Here is a 19,328-nt window from a genome sequence, read left to right as displayed (position 1 = left end):
GTTCTAATCAGGGTTCCATGCCCCGGGAATTGGATGGAACATGCCAGTATACCTTGTTTTCTCTGGAACATGGCTGAGTTTGGGGATAGACTCTGCACCTGGTACCACAATTTTCTCAAGTCCAAGAAGGCCCACCTCATATTCTTCAGGTGGGTTCTTAAAGGACTGCTTCTGCCCTGGTCAAGCTCAACAGGTCCTAAGAGTCTTGAGTTCGGATTCTGAGCAGCCATCTTTTTCTCCCTGCATTCTGCTTCTGCTCCAGACTCCAGCTCCCTTCAGACCTTCTCCTCGCTGATATGCATTTGTGCCTCGATGGAAGACCCGCACAGGGACCTTACATTATCCACCATGGTGTCTCATTTTGGCCCTCTTTTCTTAAAAAACAAAACAAAACAAAACAAAGCTGATGAAGCTGCTTGTTCATTAGTCTGTTCTGTGTATTTTATATGAAGACTTACTGGGAAATTTCCCTTATCATGCTTATTAAAAATGTATTTAAATTATTCCAAAAGTTACTTTTTAAAAACTCACTTTAGCTAGTGAAATAATACAAAGTTACATATACACATATTCACATGTAACCATTTCTATCTGCATGCCCTTCCATCCCCTCCTTTCCGATAACCTCACTTCCTTATCCTCAAATTAGCTGTTTGGAGAGACTGCTGAAGGCTAATCAGTATCCATTCTGCCTGATCATCTCAGTTTAACAAACCTTAGATTTTAGGTATTACATTGTTCCCTAGCTAAAAGATTACATTTCCCAGCTTCCTTTGCAACCATGTGTGGTCATATATCTAGATTCTGACCAATAAGATGTAAGTGGAATTGTCATGTGAGAGAAACTTCTCAGAGGCCTCCTTTAAAAGTAAGCTTTTATTTCCCTTTCCTTTCTCCTTCCTGCTCTCTTGTATATGATGGCTGGAGTTTCAGCAATTATCTTGGACCATAAGGACAAGGGCCATACCATGGGACAGTGGAGGAGGGATCCAGAAGCTGTGTCTGTTTCTGGTGACCTTGTAGAGCTATCATATTGGACAGTCTACCTCCAGGTTCCTTTTACACATATGGGAGAAAGAGCTTCTATCTTAAATCACTTTTTTTCCTAGTCTCTGTTACTCACAATGAAACCTAATTCTATCTGATAACAACTATTGGCCAACTTGTCGTTTCCTTCCACATACTTCTCTAGGTCATATAAACTGGTGCAGATACATAAACATATATGCATTTTTGGTGCATTTTTTTGTGTAAAAATTGAGCTAATAAATGTCTCTGCTTTTAGCTTTTCTTACTTGACAGTGGATTGTAGATATTGAAGTATTGCTTACAGTGTTCCAAAAAGAAAATAAAAAACAAAACAGAAAACAACTCATAAAGGTTAACAACTTTGGCTGATGGACACTCTTCCCACCTCCAAGGTAATTGGGCTGAAAGACAAAAAATAAAAAATTTGATTATGTTGGACCAATTTCATCATGAAAGGGATAGCATTTTGTCCTTACTGATATAGACGCTTATTCTGGATACAAATTTCCCTTCCTTGTATTCAATGCTTCTGCCAAAACTCCCACTCATGCACTTATAGATTGCCTTATCCACCATCACAGGATTTCACACAACATTGCTTCAGACCAAAGAATTCACTTCAAAGCAAAAGAAGTGCAGCAACTGGCCCACACTCATGGAATTCACTGGTATTGCTATGTTTCCCATCATCATGAAGTGGCTGGCTTGATAGAATGGTGGAATGGCCTTTTGAAGACACATTTACAGCACCAGCTAGGTAGGGCTGGAGCAAAGTTTTCCAGAAGGTATATATGGTCTGAATCAGCTGGTATATTTGGTCTGAATCCAAAATCTGGTGCTGTTTCACCCACAGCAAGGTTTCACAGGTCCAGGAATCAAGGGGTAGAAATGGAAGTGGCACAACTCACTATTATCCCTAGGGACACACCAGAAAATTTTTGCTTTCTGTTTTCATGACTTTACATTCTGCTGGCCTAGAGGTCTTAGTTCCTGAAGGAGCAATGGTGCCACCAGCAGACACAGGGTTTCCACTGAACTGGAACTTGAGATGGCCATCAGGCCATTTTGGGGTGCACAGGCTTCTGAAACACCTGACAAAGAAGGGAATTGCTATGTTGGCTGGGGTGCTTGATCCTGACACACAAGGGGAAATCGGACTGGTTTTCTACCATGGAGAATGGAAGAGTATGTCTGGAATACAGGAGATCCCTCAAGGCATCTCTTAGAATCATCATGCCTTGTGATTAAGGTCAATGGAAAAGTATAATGACCTCATCCAGACAGGACTAATAATGGGAGAGACTCTTCAAAAATGGGTTTGGGTCACTTCACCAGGTAAAGAAGCATTACCAGTGAAGGTGCTTGCTGAAGGCAAAAGGGATACAGAATGGATAGTAGAAGAAGGTAGTCATAAGTCTTAGTCATGATGACGTGACTAGTTATAGAAACAAGGCTGTAATTGTTATCACTATTTCTTCCTTGTTTTATGAGTGTTTGTGTGTTTATGTACATATATTAAGTAAATATTTTTGTTTTCTTTCTTCCCTTATTTTCTTATCACGTAAGATGAATTGTCTTTATATCAATATTTAAATATTGTTAATTTTACATCATAATATTTAAGGTACAGGATATTAAGGAGAAGGGTAAAGTGCACTCAAGGAGTTTACCTCCTTTTTCAGGGAAAGGTTTTTCAGTTGTATGCAGAATAGTTGTATCATGTTAAACAGATTTTTTTTAAAAGATTTTATTTATCTATTTGACAGACAGAGTCATGTTAAACAGATTTATAACCTTGCAATTGTCTTTTATTAAGATATGAAGTATGGTTTAAGGACACAGATATAGGTGCCAAAGTGACAAGTAGTAGACTTGTGATGGTTAATTTAATGTGTCAGTTTGACTGGCCTAAGAGATGCCTACATGGCTGGTGATACATTATCATTGGATGTGTCTGTGAAGGTGTTTCTGGAAGACAGTAACATCTGATTCAGTAGACTGAATGGAGAAACTGGCCCTCACCAATGTGGGCAGCAACATCCAATCCATCGGGGGCCTGAAAGGAACAAAAAGGTCAATGGAGAGGTGAGTTCCTCTTTCTTCTTGAGCTAGGACATCCATCTTCTCTTGCCCTTGGACATCACAGCATCTGGTTCTTGGGCCTTCAGACTTGGGGACTTATACCATCAGCTCCCCAGGCATCAGGCTTTCAGAGTCAGGCTGAATTGTACCACTGGTTTTCTTAGTTGTCCAGCTTACAGATGGAAGGTTATGGGACTTTTTGGTATCCATAACTGCATGAGCCAATTCCTATAGTAATTCTCCTCTCCTGTCTATCTATCTATCTATCCGTCCATCCATCTATCTATCCATCTATCTACCCACTAAACTATCCCATTGGTTCTGTTTCTCTGAACAATCTTGACTGATACAAAGATCCTTTCATTTGAAAAATTTAAGCTTTGGTCAGGCCCTAGACAAATAAGCAAAGGTTGGAAAAAAAAATTATGTGTAATCACCCCTGCTACATTTTTAAATTCAAAAACTATTTTTTTAAAATTTAATTTAATTTTTTATTTTTTATAAACATATATTTTTATCCCCAGGGGTACAGGTCTGTGAATCACTAGGTTTACACACTTCACAGCACTCACCAAAGCACATACCCTCCCCAATGTCCATAATCCCACCCCCTTCTCCCAACCCCCCTCCCCCCAGCAACCCTCAGTTTGTTTTGTGAGATTAAGAGTCACTTATGGTTTGTCTCCCTCCCAATCCCATCTTGTATTTTTATGAAGATATACATATTTGGCTCTGTAGAAGAGAACTTAATTGGCCGATCTGCTTAAATGAGGAAAAATAAAGTATTTGAAAAAATAAAGATTTGAAGTGGAAGAAAGCCTTGTAGGCTATTACATATATTTGACCAGTTGGGTTGAAGGTTACTAGGTATCAGTATTAGCAGCTGCTAATCTGACATGTGACTCAGAGTAAACCACTTTCCTGGTAGGCCTTAATTTGCCCCCCAAGTATGATGAGAAGGTCTCTTGAGACATCTTTGGGTAAAAGACTTTTTTTTTTTTTTAAAGATATTTTTTATTTATTTGACAGAGAGAGAGAGAGAGGTGTCACATGTAGTCAGAGAGGCAGGCAGAGAGAGAGGGGAGGAAGCAGGCTCCCTGCTGAGCGGAGAGCCCGATGTGGGGCTCAATCCCAGGACCCTGAGATCAGGACCTGAGCAGAAGGCAGCGGCTTAACCCACTGAGCCACCCAGGTGCCCCTGGGTAAAAGACTCTTGAGTTGCCAGTAACGATGCAAAGCCTCCAGGCAAATTTCCTAGTTCTGTACACCAAGCCACCACGACTTCCCTTTGATTTGCTAAACAGTACAGGTGACTCCACAGACCTTGAGGCAAATGCCTACCTGTCTCTCTGAACCAGCCCCACAGAGAAAGTCTTAAAGGGATCAGCATAGGCCAAGAAGCATCCTTCTTTCATCTCTGACTTTCTTGGGTGATATTTGCAGCAGAAAACAAAACAAAACAAAACAAAGCCCAGGCAGGTAAATGCTTATAGTACAGTGTGGGGTGAGACCCCTCAGGGGATGGAGGGTCCTCAGAGGAGATGCTTGGATATCTTAGAAGGGATGGGCCAGGCCATCAAAGGCTATGCCAGCAACAGACAGAAGCAGGTTTCTGTTGAGGGAGACAAGAGAAGAAAGCAGGTAGTAGAATCATGACTGGGGTTCTTTGTTGCATGTGAGTTGACTGGATGATGCAGTCAGAGAGAAGAATTCACTGAAAGGATATTGGGCAGCTTGTGGTATCCCTGGGATATCTGGAGAATGAGGTTTGGGGGTTGGAAGTGGACAGAGGGAGGCTGTATTGACAGAACCACAGTTGTGCCACAGATGCAGACTGGTGTGGATGCCACTGAGTTGACCACTGAACTCTGGATGTTATGATGACAGTGCTCCCATTAGCAACAGGAGGATTTCTCTTTTTCCTTGCTTCTTTGGGTCACTAATTTTCAACTGTGAGTCTTGGGAATGTGGGTGAGATTGAGCTAGTTCCAAGCCTAGACCACCTGCCTATGCCCTACCTGCATGGTGTCTTTGACATCTATCATGGGAGCAAGACTGATGGAGAAGACATTAAATATGGGGAAATGAGGTTGGGATAGTGGGCAACCAAAGACAAAAGGGAGGAGCATATCATTACTGAATAGGCAAAATCAGTTTCACATGAACATATCAGATCTTTTCAAGGCTTAGAGAAAAGAGACTGAAAGTCAAATTATAAGACGGAAAAAGTGATTTTGAGGGTCCTTCATTGTCCATTTATTAGTTACTCCTTAATTAGGATTTGAAATCAATTAGAACTTGGATAAAAAATATCCAAACCTGCTATACATCTGTACTCTGGCTTGATTCATATTTGAAGAAGGAAGTGTGACTGGGATGTCTTCTTCCATACTTGTTTGAAAGGACAGAAAGTAGACCAGGGTGACCTGGCTCTAAGATCAGTCATCACAAAACTCAGGAGGTCCAAGAAAATTTGGCAGCAGGTCAGGGGTCAGGCAAGGAGCTTTCAGCCACTCCCATGGGGCAGGCAGGACAAAGTAACTCCCAACATGACAATATAAACAATAGATACTTTTATGAGAAGCAGGGTCCCCACTTATTCTTCTTTCCTAACCCTGGGACTGTGTGAGAAGGTCTTTAGGCACCCTGTTTCAGATCTCCTAGCAAGAGGAATCACACCCATGCCTGTCCAAGTTCACACACATTTCCTGGAGTAAGTCAATTCTTCCTTGAGACCATGGAAACACAAAGATGGCGGCTGGGTCATGGCTGACCATGAAGGTTTGGTCTTCCAACCTAGGCCTCCTACTCATTCTCTGGACACTTGAAGGAAGGAAGAAGAACTCCAATAGAGAAAGCACCTGGCTGTGCCTGGGAGGGCCCAGGGGTTCTTCAGAAAGGGGTGAACCTTGAAGGTTGGATGAAGGGAGATTGCTGCTTAGGGGAGCAGGAGAGATAGTCCTTGCAGGGAGATGAGCACGGCAAAATCCTTCAGTGCTCTGCCCTCCTCTTGAAAAGATAGTCAGTGAAGTTCTTAACCTTTAGTGATTCATTGAAATATTTTTTAAGGTCTTACTACTGTGTGTGTCCCCAATCATACGACTTGAAGCCAGGTCAAATAGTAATGGGTATTTATGGTAGCATGAGATTTCATATCCAGGAATGCAAGGGGAATGTTGATGATGGAAAAAGTTGCTATGAGACTTTCCTAAGCCACTCTGGGTTTTCAGGAGTCAAGCACAGTGATGATGTGGCCCTCCCAGATACAGTACTAAGTAAATGTTTCACAGGCAGTGGTTGAACATGGTAACATGAATCTAGTTGTCAAGTTACAGGGCTTTTCTGGACAGAGAATCAGGGAATTTTCAAGACAGGTGGAGTCATGGAATTCTTTGAGCTAAGGGCCCAGAGAAGGTGAGATTTGAGGTCACAAAGCTATGAGTGCAAGAGAAGCTCAGCACTAGCAACTTTTTTGGTACCATTATGTTTTATTATGCTTTCTATCTAAGTCAGGGAATTGTGAACAGACCCAGAATCTTGGTCCTGGAATTTCCTGACATTTGGAGCAGGAGATCCCTTAACGGACTGGCATCCTCACTGGCTACCACTGGACTGACCCTCACTAGATCAGGGTGAGGTGAAATAGGCTGATTAGGCCCATCTGGGACAAGGTAGATGTTAACATCCTGAACCACTGGGATTATGAATGGAGAAGTGTGGATTTCCATGGAGAACTGAGGAGCTGTTTCTGACAAAAGGGAATCTGACTGCTTGGAAGACAAAAGCTGTAGATGTCCACTCTGTTAGTCTATCTGAATCTAAGTGGTTTGCACTGGTTGCAGGTGCCTTGAGCTTCCTTGACACTGGGAAGCCAAGACTACCCTCTTTTTTCTAGTTCTCTGGGGATTTGCAGGCTTGCCTTTTACACTCAGGTGCCCAGCAAGGGCAATGACCAGGTAGTGTCATTGCCAGGCTATCCAGGGAAAGGGAAGGAAGTGGGGGAGCAATCGAGTCTGCCATAATACATCATTCTACCCCAAATGAAAAGATTAAGCAGTTTATTATTTTAACTGCACAACTCATTAAAAGAAAATACATAGTCTTATAGTCTTCTTTGACTGACATGAAGTATCTTATTAATGCTTGATACACCTGCCAAGGATGCGAAGGGAAGGCAGTGAGCCTGGTGCCTGGGGACCAGGGACCTGTAGGAACCACACAGGATGCCCACCCTAGGAAGCCTCAAGCTTTGGAGTGTATTGCCTCACAGTCTGGGGGCAGCACCTGCTTGGACAAAATTTGAATCCTTGGGGAAGGATGCTGGGCAGGGGTGATAGATGTAAATGTGCTTTCCTGGAGCTCTCTTGGGGCCGAATGTTTTCACAGGCTGTGGTTGAGCATGGTCACTTGGATCTAGTAATCAGAGAATCCAGGAATTTTTGAGACAGGTGGGGCCTTCCAGTTGGGGCGGGGCCCAGAGAAGGTAAGAGATCTAGTTAAGGTCACACTGCTATGGATATTAAAGCAGCTGGGGCACTAATCCTTTTTTGTGGCACTATGCTGTAATACTTTTTCCATCAGATACAGAGGACTCTGATAGTTAATGCAGAGATACTCTGTTCCTGCAGGCAGTGTGGCTGGCCTTCTTGGTGCCCCTGTACTCTGTTCCCACATAACCTTATAGCTTTGCTTTATAGCAAGCACTTGTTACTCTCAGCCTGCAAACCTTCCCTGGCTGCAGGGCCTGCTGGTACACAGGGTACCAGGCAGTTAACCATTCCAGGAGCAGCCTTCCACAACACGAGATGGGAATTGGTACATAAATACCCCAACTCCTCACCCCTGGGTCTGACCATCCGAATCATCTTCTTCACTCCTCAAAGTATCATGCCAGGACAACAGCATCAGCATCACCTGGGGACTTATTAGGAATGCAAACTTTAAGGTCCTACACACTTTGGACCTACTGAATCAGAAACTCTGAGGTTGGGAGCCCAGCAATATGTTTCAACAAACCCCCAGGTGATTCCAATGTGCACACAAGGCTGAGACTTTATTCTATAGTCTCCTACAGCTTCCTCCCTTAAAGCCTTGGGAGGTTGTTTATGAAAATGCCTTTCTTGGTCTGCCCTATTTTGCCTCACTCCCTACTCCCCTACTGATGCTTTCTGAGATGGGCTCCAAATGATGAGCTGCTTGCACTCAAATCCTTGCTCCCTGCTTCCCCTGAGCCCAGCAAAGATGCTGGTACAAGGGGGCCCCCAACCCCTCTGAGGTATCTTTTCTCTTTCTTACCAACCCCTGCTGGTTCTGCACACAGCATGGGAGGATACAAAGCCCTTAATAGGTCCCATCCCGCATATCAACATGTAAACTGGCTCTTTCCCACCCAGGCACCACCTACTGCCAATGTGTGGCCACACTAATCTGAGAAATGTACGAGTGTCACCAAACCACAAAGAGCACTTCCTTTAAACAGCAATTCAACTTTCCAGTTCAAATCAGATGGAGGACTAGCACTGCCCACCTCACAAAACACTTAACTATAAACTCCACATTTGCAGTCCCGCAGACACCACCCTTTCTGAAAATACAACCTTGCTGGAATTTTCCTCTCTTTTCCCTTTGTAGCCAAGAATTGGTGAGAGAACTCTTCCTCATGTTACCTCATGCCATTTTCCGAAAGGCCAGGATTTGTCCAGCCAGACTGGGGACATGCGGCTGAGGTCCAGGGGGCTTAGTGGGTCCAAGTGGGAATAAAAATGCTAACTGCCTTGGTTTAGGCTTGTAGGTGCTCTCCTTCAGGATGGCTGATTGTTGCTATACCTTGCATGCTGCTAACTAGCCTCCCTCTAAGGGTAGGTATAGAGGGGTTTCCAGGTCTCTAACCCTGCCAGCTGTGAGAGCCCATGATGCTTACCTGTGTTAGTTACTTCCAGTGCTGACTGACCACGTGGCCAGCCCATGGTCTCAGAGCGAGAAGAACAAAACAAAGCAGATATTAACTGTGTCACTAGCATGTCACTACTTTTTCAAATCAGTAATTATAAGAAATACCTTTTAAAGGAAATAAACTAATACTAACTGCTTCCAGATATGCTTGGTAAAACAGACAATTCTGTCTAGAATAGAAGTGTTTTATAATCTCGGCTTTTTGTTAACAGCTTTATTGAGGTACGTTTTATACAAAAATTCACAAGTATCCAATTCGGTGCTTTTTAGGAAATTTAGAGTTGTGCAACCATCGCCATGACTCAGTAGTTAGTGCAGCATCTACACCCTCCCCCAATATGGTCTCTTCTGCTAATTTACACTTCATCTCTGTTCCTACCCTGGCCTGGGGCAACTACTAGTCTACTTTCTTTCTCCATAAATTTGAATCTTGGCTGTTTTAGAATGCAGTGTTTCTTAGCTGCTGTGTTCTCATTTGTCCAACAGCAGATTAGATAGGAAGCAGTAGGGGTGATGGAAAACACACGGCCCAGGAACCCAGTAGGAACCTGTTCAAATGGGGCTGTTACTGGATGTATGGGGCTGCAGGTGCCTCCTCTTGGGGTATGGTTTCCTTTTTGGTAAAGTGAGGTTTCCAATACCGGCTTGGCAAAGTTGTTGAGAGATACGCAACATGAAGCACATTGTGAGGTAGCAAGGTGGCATTATCCTGATTCGGAGATGAGGAAACCAAAGCCTAGTGGGCAAGGTGATGCTCCAGAATTACTCAGCTAGAAAGTGGTGGAGCCGGAGTTTACACTCTGTGTTCCCGTGCCGAGACTCAGGTGTTTTCTAGTATGCCTCACTGGTCTTCCAAGATGAGTAGCAGTCAGGCACATTTTCAAGTCTCTAAGCTATACAGAATAACACAATTCTCTACTGAGCTTACTCATAATCAACCTTCATTGTGAACTGAGAGAATAGCAGCTTTTAAAAAAAATTTCAGTCTAGTTGACACACAAAGTCACATTAGTTTCAGGTGTTCAACATGGTGAATTGACAAGCCTATATGTTCTGCTGTGCTCCCACAGTGTAGATCCCATCTGTCACCATACAGCGCTATTACAGTGTCATTGACTATATTCCCTACGCTGGGCCTTTATTATTATTTTTTTAAGGTTTTATTTATTTGACAGAGAAAGACACAGTGAGAGAGGGAACACAAGCAAGGGGAGTGGGAGAGGGAGAAGCAAGCTTTGGCTGAGCAGGGAGCTGGATGCAGGGCTCGATCCCAGACCCTGGGACCACGACCCAAGCCAAAGGCAGACACTTAACAACTGAGCCATCCAGGCACCCCTACTCTGTGCCTTTAATTCCCAGGATTTAGTCATTCCATTTCTGGAAGCCTGTATCACCCATCCCCTTCACTCATTTCGCCCATGTCCCCATGTCCCTTCTCTCTGACAGCCATCAGTTTTTTCTCTGTATTTATAGGAACTGGCAGCTTTTGCTATCAGCTGCTACTGGAGGCGCACACATCCAGCAAGTAAGAACTTCCAGTTTCTTCTAGAGTCACAGTTATGCTGTCCATGGCTTCTCTAAGTTCCTACATGGCAGCTGGGACCCAGACAGCTAAGGCACCTCTCATCCCGCAGGCTCCTTCCCCCTACTCTGTAATTCCATTTCACACTGGTTCATAGCAAGTGTTCTTCATCAAGGAGGGTCACTGCTTGGCTCTCCAGCTCTGTTAGCCAAACACTAGGATTCATCTGCCCCCAAGCACAGGGCCACTCCCATAAGAGGCAGCCTCACATTCTACAATCCTGACCTTGGTGACCAGACTCTCAAGTCATTCTGCCTTTAGTCATTTGCTTAAGAGTCATCCAACAGGTTTTGTCCCAGGAAAGAAAAAAGCCACAGCTCGAGTGATGTCTGGGTCATGAAATCTCCCAGATCACTGCTCAGTTTAGTACATTTGCCAAAATAACTACTTGGGAAAAAAACAAAAACAAAAACAAAAAACAAAAACAAAACCCGGAGACACAGATCCTCCCTGAAATTCTGAATGTGTCTGTAAGGAGTAAGACAAGAGGGACTTATGGGATGCTGGAGGCTGCTGTTGGGCTTGCGTGGGTCACGGCCCCCACTCTGGAACCCAGTTTACTCCTTTAGAAAATAAGTTTCTTCGATTGAGTTTTTTTAAAAAAAATTTTTTTTTTTAAATTTTCTACAGCTTTCTCCCTTCTCCCCCTGGCCCACACATACCAAGTTCTGTTTTTACTCACTTTATATCTCCAGGTTTTATGTAAGATTTTATTAAAAAAAGAAATCCATTGCTAGAAAGAATGGGAAAAGCCTGGGTTTGTTGCCTCCAGCTCTAACAAATAATTTAAGACTCGGTAAAAGATTTCTTTCAAAATGGAACACTGTCCCTGTGATTGATGAAAAGCAGCGCTTGGCCAACAAGCATTCTACAGCTTCTTTTCAGACAGTGCTTTAGGAATTCACCAATGGGTGAGTCTTAAGTTTTATTTGGAACAACAGATAAAGTAACACACGCCACGTATATCTGTGCAGCACCCTTCAGCCTTCGCGTTGATGATGTGCTATGGTCCTAGGGGCCTCCTTCATGTATATTGTTGAAGGAGGGAGCTCATTCACAAGAAGCAGGGGGCTCAGTCCATCAGAAGGGGCTCAGTCACTGGAAGGGGGCCCGTGGAATGTGCACAGCATGAAACAGCAGAAAGTGCTTCAGTGAAGCCACACTAACATTTTGGCCAGAGATCTCTTTCATTCTTCAGCCCCAACTTCATACAAAATTCATACACTTTCAGTCAAGGGTGTGTGCAGGGTTCCCTTGCTGACCCCAGGGAGCATGAACCTATGTGTGAGTGTGCTTGGTGTGTGTGCATGTGACAGAGACAGACAAGGCTTGGGAAGGAGGCAGAGAGAGAAAGGTATAGATAAAGTCACACACAGAGAAAAAAAAATCACAGAAATAATGTTACATTGAAACAGACATACACAGATGGAAAGAAACCAAACTGGTGGACAGAAGGGTAAGTGGAAAAACAAGAAATAGAAAAACAGAAAGACACACAGAAACAGAAAAGATGTGGTCAGCCCAAAAACATTTGTTGACTAGAGTTTAAAAGGGATGTGGGGGAGTTATGACACATTAACAAACATGACCTAAGGATTGTATTTAGATTATATTTAGATTGTATTTAGATACTGATTTAAGGAATTAGTGCTAGCTTTTCTGAGTGTGCTATGGGATCGTGGTTATGGTTTTTACAGAGTGCTTATCGTTTAGAGGCATCTGAAATATTTATGGAGGATGTCTGAGCTTGCTTCAGAATAATCTCGGGGAGGGCAGTGGAGAATGTTCATGATTGCTGAAACTGGGTGATGGGTACCTGAGAGGTCCTTATTTTATTCTGCTGCTTCTGCGTGTGTGAATTTTTACATAATGTGGAGTTAAAAAATATTTGTTGAATGCCCAGAATGAGTCATGCATTTTGTGGGAATGGAGGCAGGGAGAATAAGACAGAGACAGAGACAGACATGGAGATGGAAGGACAGAGACAAAGACAGAGAGATAGACAAAAACCCAGACAGAGAGGAGAGAGAGAGATAGGAGTGCTCAAAGGATGTGTCAAAGCAGGCTTCATTCCACTGATAATGGGATACTGACAGATATCCCAGCATTCCTTGGGCAGGCTAAGTTTAAACCCAGATGACCTGGACAGTAGTCAGTCCACTAACCACCAGCCAATGCAAGACTTCATCTCCTGGCAGAGCCTCCTGTACTGTGTTTCTGGGAGTCCTCTGGGAGCTCAAGCCCAAGTCCACTCAACTACCACATGGTGTCCCAGGCTCCCAGCCTCTTTTGCTGGCTTTTGGCTCCAAATGCTGCCTCTGTAGGGCACCTCTGTCCTTCTGTCTCACTAAGCACTGGGATTTCTCTGGTCACAGCTCTTGCATCCAGAGAGCACACTGATGCACTGTGGACACCTCCATCCTTCCCTCCCACGGGTCACTGTCACCAATCCTGGGCATGGCTACACCTGCTGGCCATCTCCACTCCTGCCAGTCTGTGTTTCTCCCTACACTGGAAACTGCCAGCCTAGACAAAGAAATTGCTAGAACCTCCATGTGACAAAATACACCATGGAGGAGAGGAGGGTGTCTCATGCTGCTAACTCACATGGAGCCCAGGAGTGCCAGATCTGAGCTGCTCTGGCTCCAATACCTCCCAACCCCTCACTGAACAGCTCTTTTCCCTCTCACTCATGGTGCCCTGTATTCCAGGACTGACCTGATTCTGCGGGGCTGGGTGGGACAAATCCCAGGACAAGTCACCACTCTGTGTCCTGTATGGCCCCCTTCTAACAACGAAGGCCAAGCTCGCTGCCCTTCAGATGTCTTCCCTCACTTGAGGTTCTGTGGTCTCCAGAAGTCTGGCCCCTGCCTCCCACCCCAAAATGTCTTGAGCCAGACAGAGCTGGAGCTTGGCAGAAAGCAGATCCCTCCTGCACACACGTAACTGTGCAGGAACACTGCAGGTGCTATGCTCTGTGTTGTCACACGGCTGGACGTGGCTCTTCCTGGGTCCTAGCCTCTCTCTAGCATCTCCCTCTGCATTTAAATTCAAGGGGACATCATGAGACTGATGAATGTTGAAGTCCCTCTGGACTTAGTCCTCTGAGTCCTAAGAGAGGCAGAAACTTCCAGAGATAAAGGAGTGATTCCCAAAGCCATTCTCTGACGGCAAGAATGTGGTGCATGGGGATGACTCCTTCCTCCATCTTCCTTTGTTATTAAGGAGACAAGATGCTGGCAATGACTGAGAGCAACTGCAGAGTGCCTGGTACTGAGCCCTTAACTAGTGGGATCTCTGTAGGAGTTCTCGTCCCATGTCTATCTCTTCGTCTGGCTCCTACCAGTCAGACCTCTCCTCTGGAAAGGAGGCAGAACTGCTGGCCACACTTCTTCAGGGAAAAACGTGCATTCCAAACCTTCTCTGTGCGTCTGGATGGAGATTAGGGAGCAGGTTTGCAACTAAGGCCAAAAAGCCTGACTCAGCACAGGATGGAAACTGACTCAAAGCTGATGTATAAAAAAGAAGGGGAGCATAGAAGAAAAACTTACCTAGCTTCTGCTTAGATTTCACAAGTGTTTATTGCCCCTCTCCTATAGGTGAAGCATTATGATAGGTGTTTGCATATCCTATGAGATGAATTGTATTATTAATAATACCATTATTATGGTAGTATAATAATACCTATAATAATAATCATTATTATAGAAGCTAGCATTTATTGAGCATGTACTATGTGCTCTCACACACACTATCTTATATAATTCTCACAATAATCCAGTGAGGTGGATACTTTTGCCCACCCCTCACCCCCGTTTTACCAACAAAAAGTAAAGTTTGGGGAGTCCTGAATCCCACCAGCTACCTTATTGCTCCAGCCTTCCTGACTCAGGGGTTGAGCTAGGGAAGGCTCGAAGGCTATGGATGCTGTGGCTCTCACAAGATTCTAGTGCTACTTTTACTTCCTAAGCCAAGCAGAGCAGAACAGGCAGCAAAGAGACTTTCCCTGTTGTCAGTAGAACATACCAGCGCTATCTGAGATGCTAAGACCCGAGCCAAGCAGACACCTCTGCCTCATCCCTCCGGTTTCTTAAGCAGGCTGGGACCCCATCACCCCGCTCAGCCAGATGGCTTTTCATGGTCTCCACCAGGGTTTATGTCACTCAGCTGGGTTAGCTTTGAAAGGAGAGCCACCACCATTGGGCTCAGGTGCTGAGCCGGCTTGTCGGAGGTGACCCCTAACCCTGCCATTCCTCTCATCCTGAACTTGGACAGTTGAAGCTTACCTTTATATTTCACTCCACCCCAAATTCAGTCACATTCCTACTGCCTGTCAACTGTCTCTTCTCCTGAAGAGATTTTCCAGATGCAGAGATGTGGCTTCCAGCCCACCAATCCCTTCCAGACCTAGTAGCCTGAAAGTCTATTGACTCTCCATCTCATCTCATTGCTCCTGTCAAATCAAACACGGAGAAGTCCAGGCTGTTATTGGGGACTCTCTAGGTCTCCTAAAGCTTGACGACTAGAAGTGTTTTATGGACCAGTGGCGGCAGCGTCCCTGGTTAGAGCTCCGGAACCTGCTGGAATCGGATTGACTGATTTTTAACAAGATCCCCGGTGGTTCTTATATGTTAGAGTTTGAGAAGGTTCTCGAACTTGGCTGCACACTGGAACCACACGCGGAGTTTTAAAACACCACCAATGCCTGGTCCCATCTCCCAGAGACGCTGATTTTCTAGGTCCAGGGGCCCAAGGGTAAAGGATTCTTAGGAGCTGCCCAGGTGACTCCAGTGTGCACCTGAGGCCGAGAACCACTTCCTAGAGCATTGGCTCATTCCACTTTACAGGACAGGAATGGAAATCAAGAGGAGGGGCCTAGTTGCAGGGGCTTCATTACCCAAAGGGCAGGTTGGACTCTCCCAGGACTGGCCCCTCCTCCTGGCTCCCCCTGCACCCATCCCCCAGCAGGAAGAGGCCAGCCACTCTCCCTGGCAACAAACCCAGGGGGCTTCTTTTGCTTTGTATGATGGGAAGGTGGGAGGTGGGGATCAGGAAGTTCCAGCTGGGGTGCGTGCATTGTTCTGTGGTTCGGTAAGCCACGGTCCCTGCTAACAGGGGAGGACTTACTGGTCAGTTCATCCGGAGGTCAAACGCCGGGAAGCCTAAGCGCCTTTCCTGAGGGACGGAAAAGCAATGAAAGCTGTGATACTCGCACAGCTGCCTGCCTCGCTCTTACAGGAAAAACAGAAGTTTCGGTGGGCGGAGCCCGAGGAGCAGCTCTGAGGACCCCTAGGCAGCCCCGGGGCGGCTGGAAGGCCGGCGGTAGCCACGCCCCCTGCAGCCGCGTCCGCGCGGAGAATTCACCCCTGCGGAGGCCCCAAGTCTTGGTTTCCTCCGAGTAGCTATTTTGGGAACAGGAACTCGGATGTTTGGGTGGAAGAGGGGTAGCCAAGCGCCTGGAGGCAGCCGAGACAGAGGAGAGGGCCAAGGGCTGGGCAACACTGAACAGAGGCAGTTTTCCCTGGCCTGGCTTGTCCTTGGGCACAAAGACTCGGTTACGTGGCAAGTGGGGCTGCCACTTGAAAGAGCTCCCTTTGTGCCAGCCTCAGGTTTCAGGGAGTCAGACACAGGAATGACTTTCTGTTTTGTTTTGTTTTAAAGCAACAGGGGCTAAGGCCAACTACATTTTCAACTCCGGAAGGGGGTCTACACAGGCACACAAGCCAAACAGACTTCTCCGAGTTTGTTTTTCTGACACATTGGAAACCACACGGTTCAGAGAAAATTCATCTCACATGCTGGGGCCTGCTTTCCCGGAACGTGTCCAGCGACTGCTGTGTCAACACTGCCACACTCAGCAAGCTGCCCTCCCAGTGCGATGGTGTGATTTGCCAAAGGAAAAACACAACCCAGGCTGGGGGCGGGGAGAATCATGCGTGGTTCAAAGGAAGGTTGGACTTCCAATTGGACAAGGCAATTCCCTGGTGACGCAGTTGTCGCAATTGTCACTGACCCTTCCAAAGGTCGCTGCTACATCTGCCTTGGGCTCCCTGTTCCCAGACAGGGCTGCATCTGTGTGCTTGTCTTGAGGCACCTGTGGGGTGGGATGTGAGAAGGAGGGAGTTACAGCCTGGGGGACTGAGGATCCTCCTCAGCTTCTCCGATTTACTCTGCCAGGAGGAGGTAGCTTGGTTAAAGAGGAGGGGCTGCTGACTTCTTGGAGATGGGCCATCTCAGTGCCCATGTTGCTTCATACTAGCTCTTTTTCTGAAAGGAGGGTGTGAGGTTCCTCCTTTTGGAGAAATGTTGGTGCAGGTGCTAACCACCAGGTGGAGACATCATAGGTGCTCACTCAGTGTGGATGCCCCTCACCTGTTTGTCGTTGGAGGCCTCTTGGGTGGTATGTCCATTCCTTCAGCTTTCATTTCAGGCCATATCCTCTTCCTTTCCTTTAGGAGACAGAAGACAGCTGCCCCCTCCATCCAGAGCCTTATGGATAAGGATATAGAATATGGATATAGGTTAACGCAATTAACCCTCCCCACCACATCCCGGGGAACGAAAAACAGCAAGGGAGCTCCCTGTCTTTCCCTCCATGCATTAAGCCCCAGGTCCACTGGACAACAGGAAACTTTGAATTCATTGCCATGATTCTAGTCATTCCTAGGGTCCACTCAGGGTATGTAGTTTGCAGTTTGGTCACAACATAGTCCAAATGATGCTGTGGGATTTCTTGCCCCTTCCAGTTCTGACTAAGCCCCTGGGAGTGGGTGGTGGGTGGGGTCTGTGGTGAGGGCTCTGTGTTGAGAGGGAGCAGCCACCTTGTTCTCTTGCTTTGGGTGCGTGCCTGGAGGGTGGTGGCCAGCGGCTCCATACAGGTGCGCTAGGTACAGGCAACCCTATTGAGGTCCGTTACCCATGTAATTCATACTCTGGGTTTGGCCAGAAGGTGGTGTAAAAAAAGCTCCCTTAGAACGAAATGAGCCATGCTTCCCATTGGCCCTCACCATACAAACTGCATTCCCTCTTGGTGTAATTCTCCTTGAGTTACCTCCTTCATGGGAAACTTCCAAGGCAGCATGCTGGCTCTTGCCACTGGGGGATATGGGCCCATTGAAATCTTTTCCGCACCACACTATGTCTGGCGACAGCGCTGCCCATCTCCATCTTCTCCCCCACATTGGCTTCCTTCTGTTCTTTTGGCTCCAGCTAGGTAGGTGAGTGAGACCACCACCTTTGGAAACCTCCAGAAGAGAAACAAAAGGCCTTTCTCTTTTCTCTCAGGATTCCCCAAAATTTATGGAGAAATTCTTTTTTATATCTTGTTCCTTACTCCAATGGTGATGATGATGATAATGGTGATGAGTGTGTATATATATATGGTAGGGTACATGGCTTCTCATTCTGGATCTTTAAACTCTATTGTTCTCTCTTCAGGCAGCGGGAGAACCTGCTTTTGTCTCCTGGCACCTCTTTGCATCAGTATATCCAGTCTCAAACCTGGAGCCATCTTCTTTAGCAACTTTGGGGTTTGGGGTTTTGCACCCAGTACTGGGGCTATCTCCACAACAATGGATGGTCTTGATTTTAGTTTCCAGTGGCAGGACAGTCCCAACAAAGAGTTATGGGGGGGGGGTGTCAAAAGACCCATTTCGTCAGTATTTCATGTATCAGCCAGCCATAGTTATATAATTTTAAAGTTAACTGGTTTCTGCTCCCCTCGCAAGTTGTCCACAAGCCACGGGGAGTCATCTCATTGTGTGACCTTGAGCAGTGCACTTCAAATCCCTGAGCCTTGATTTCCCAAAGCTGGATCATCTTTGAAACCCCTTCCAGCTCTAAAGTTCTAACATGAATGTGTTTGGGATTCTGGACAAGCTACTATATGCTGAGCCTTGAGGTCCATATGAAATACAGTGAGTTCTCATCAGACTCCAATTTCTCTAGCAATAGACTGGAGGTCTGGTATGGATTCAGTATAACCCACTGACAATCCGAAACTCCACGTTAGCCTTTGGTTTTAATCTCATGTATTAGAACAGCAGACAAGCTACAAAATTGACCAATTTGAATTCTACCTGTCCCTTCCCCTTCTATCCTCTCAAAGACATGCTAATTTGATCTGTAATGTGGCCAAAGGGCAGACAGTAGAAGGGAGGAGAAGCCAGAGGCATGAAAAATCCCCAAACTGGATCATCCACCCCCTGGATAATGGGCAGTTGCCTGAACAGAATGCTCAATGAGCACTCGTCCCTTTTCAAGCCAGCCCCTTTCCCCATGCTGCAATAGCTATAATCTCCATGGCAAAACGCATTAAACTGTCGAGCTCCTTAGACAGATTCCACCATTCCTCACTCAATTCACAGGCAGGATAGAGTTTTTGAAATTAGAAACTGGTTTGTTGCCATTCGGAAGTAGCAGAATTTAAAACACCTTACCAAAATGCTAATCTGGGGTGGGGCTCAAGGGCAGGGCTTTGCCCTGTCCAGACAAGGAAAAGCATAAACTGAAACTTGCATAAATCTTCATATTTGCCTTCATAACGATAAATGTCCTTGAATAAATACCTCTTAACCCATGAATGTATCTGATTTGTAAATATTACTGAAATCCCACTTGACTTCCACTGGTCTCCCTCTATACTATAATTGTTTTTAGGGGGCAGAGGTACCCATCCTTGTTA

The 19,328-nt window shown here is 45.7% G+C and overlaps 1 long non-coding RNA gene across 1 annotated transcript; it reads right to left on the bottom strand.

Moving 5' to 3' along the window:
* Positions 1-591: 591 nt before the first annotated feature.
* LOC106005976 lies at positions 592-15,966 on the bottom strand. Its single transcript, XR_006609277.1, has 3 exons — positions 15,773-15,966; positions 14,932-15,098; positions 592-1,430 (listed from the first exon to the last, which is right to left on the bottom strand). It is a non-coding gene; the product is annotated as an uncharacterized LOC106005976 (long non-coding RNA).
* Positions 15,967-19,328: the final 3,362 nt, after the last annotated feature.

This window comes from Mustela putorius, unplaced genomic scaffold (genome assembly GCF_011764305.1).
Source record: "Mustela putorius furo isolate JIRA1106 unplaced genomic scaffold, ASM1176430v1.1 tig00003834_pilon_pilon_pilon, whole genome shotgun sequence".
Taxonomy (NCBI): domain Eukaryota; kingdom Metazoa; phylum Chordata; class Mammalia; order Carnivora; family Mustelidae; genus Mustela; species Mustela putorius.
Note: the sequence above shows the minus strand (reverse complement) of the source record. Positions and strands in the feature narration are given on the sequence as shown.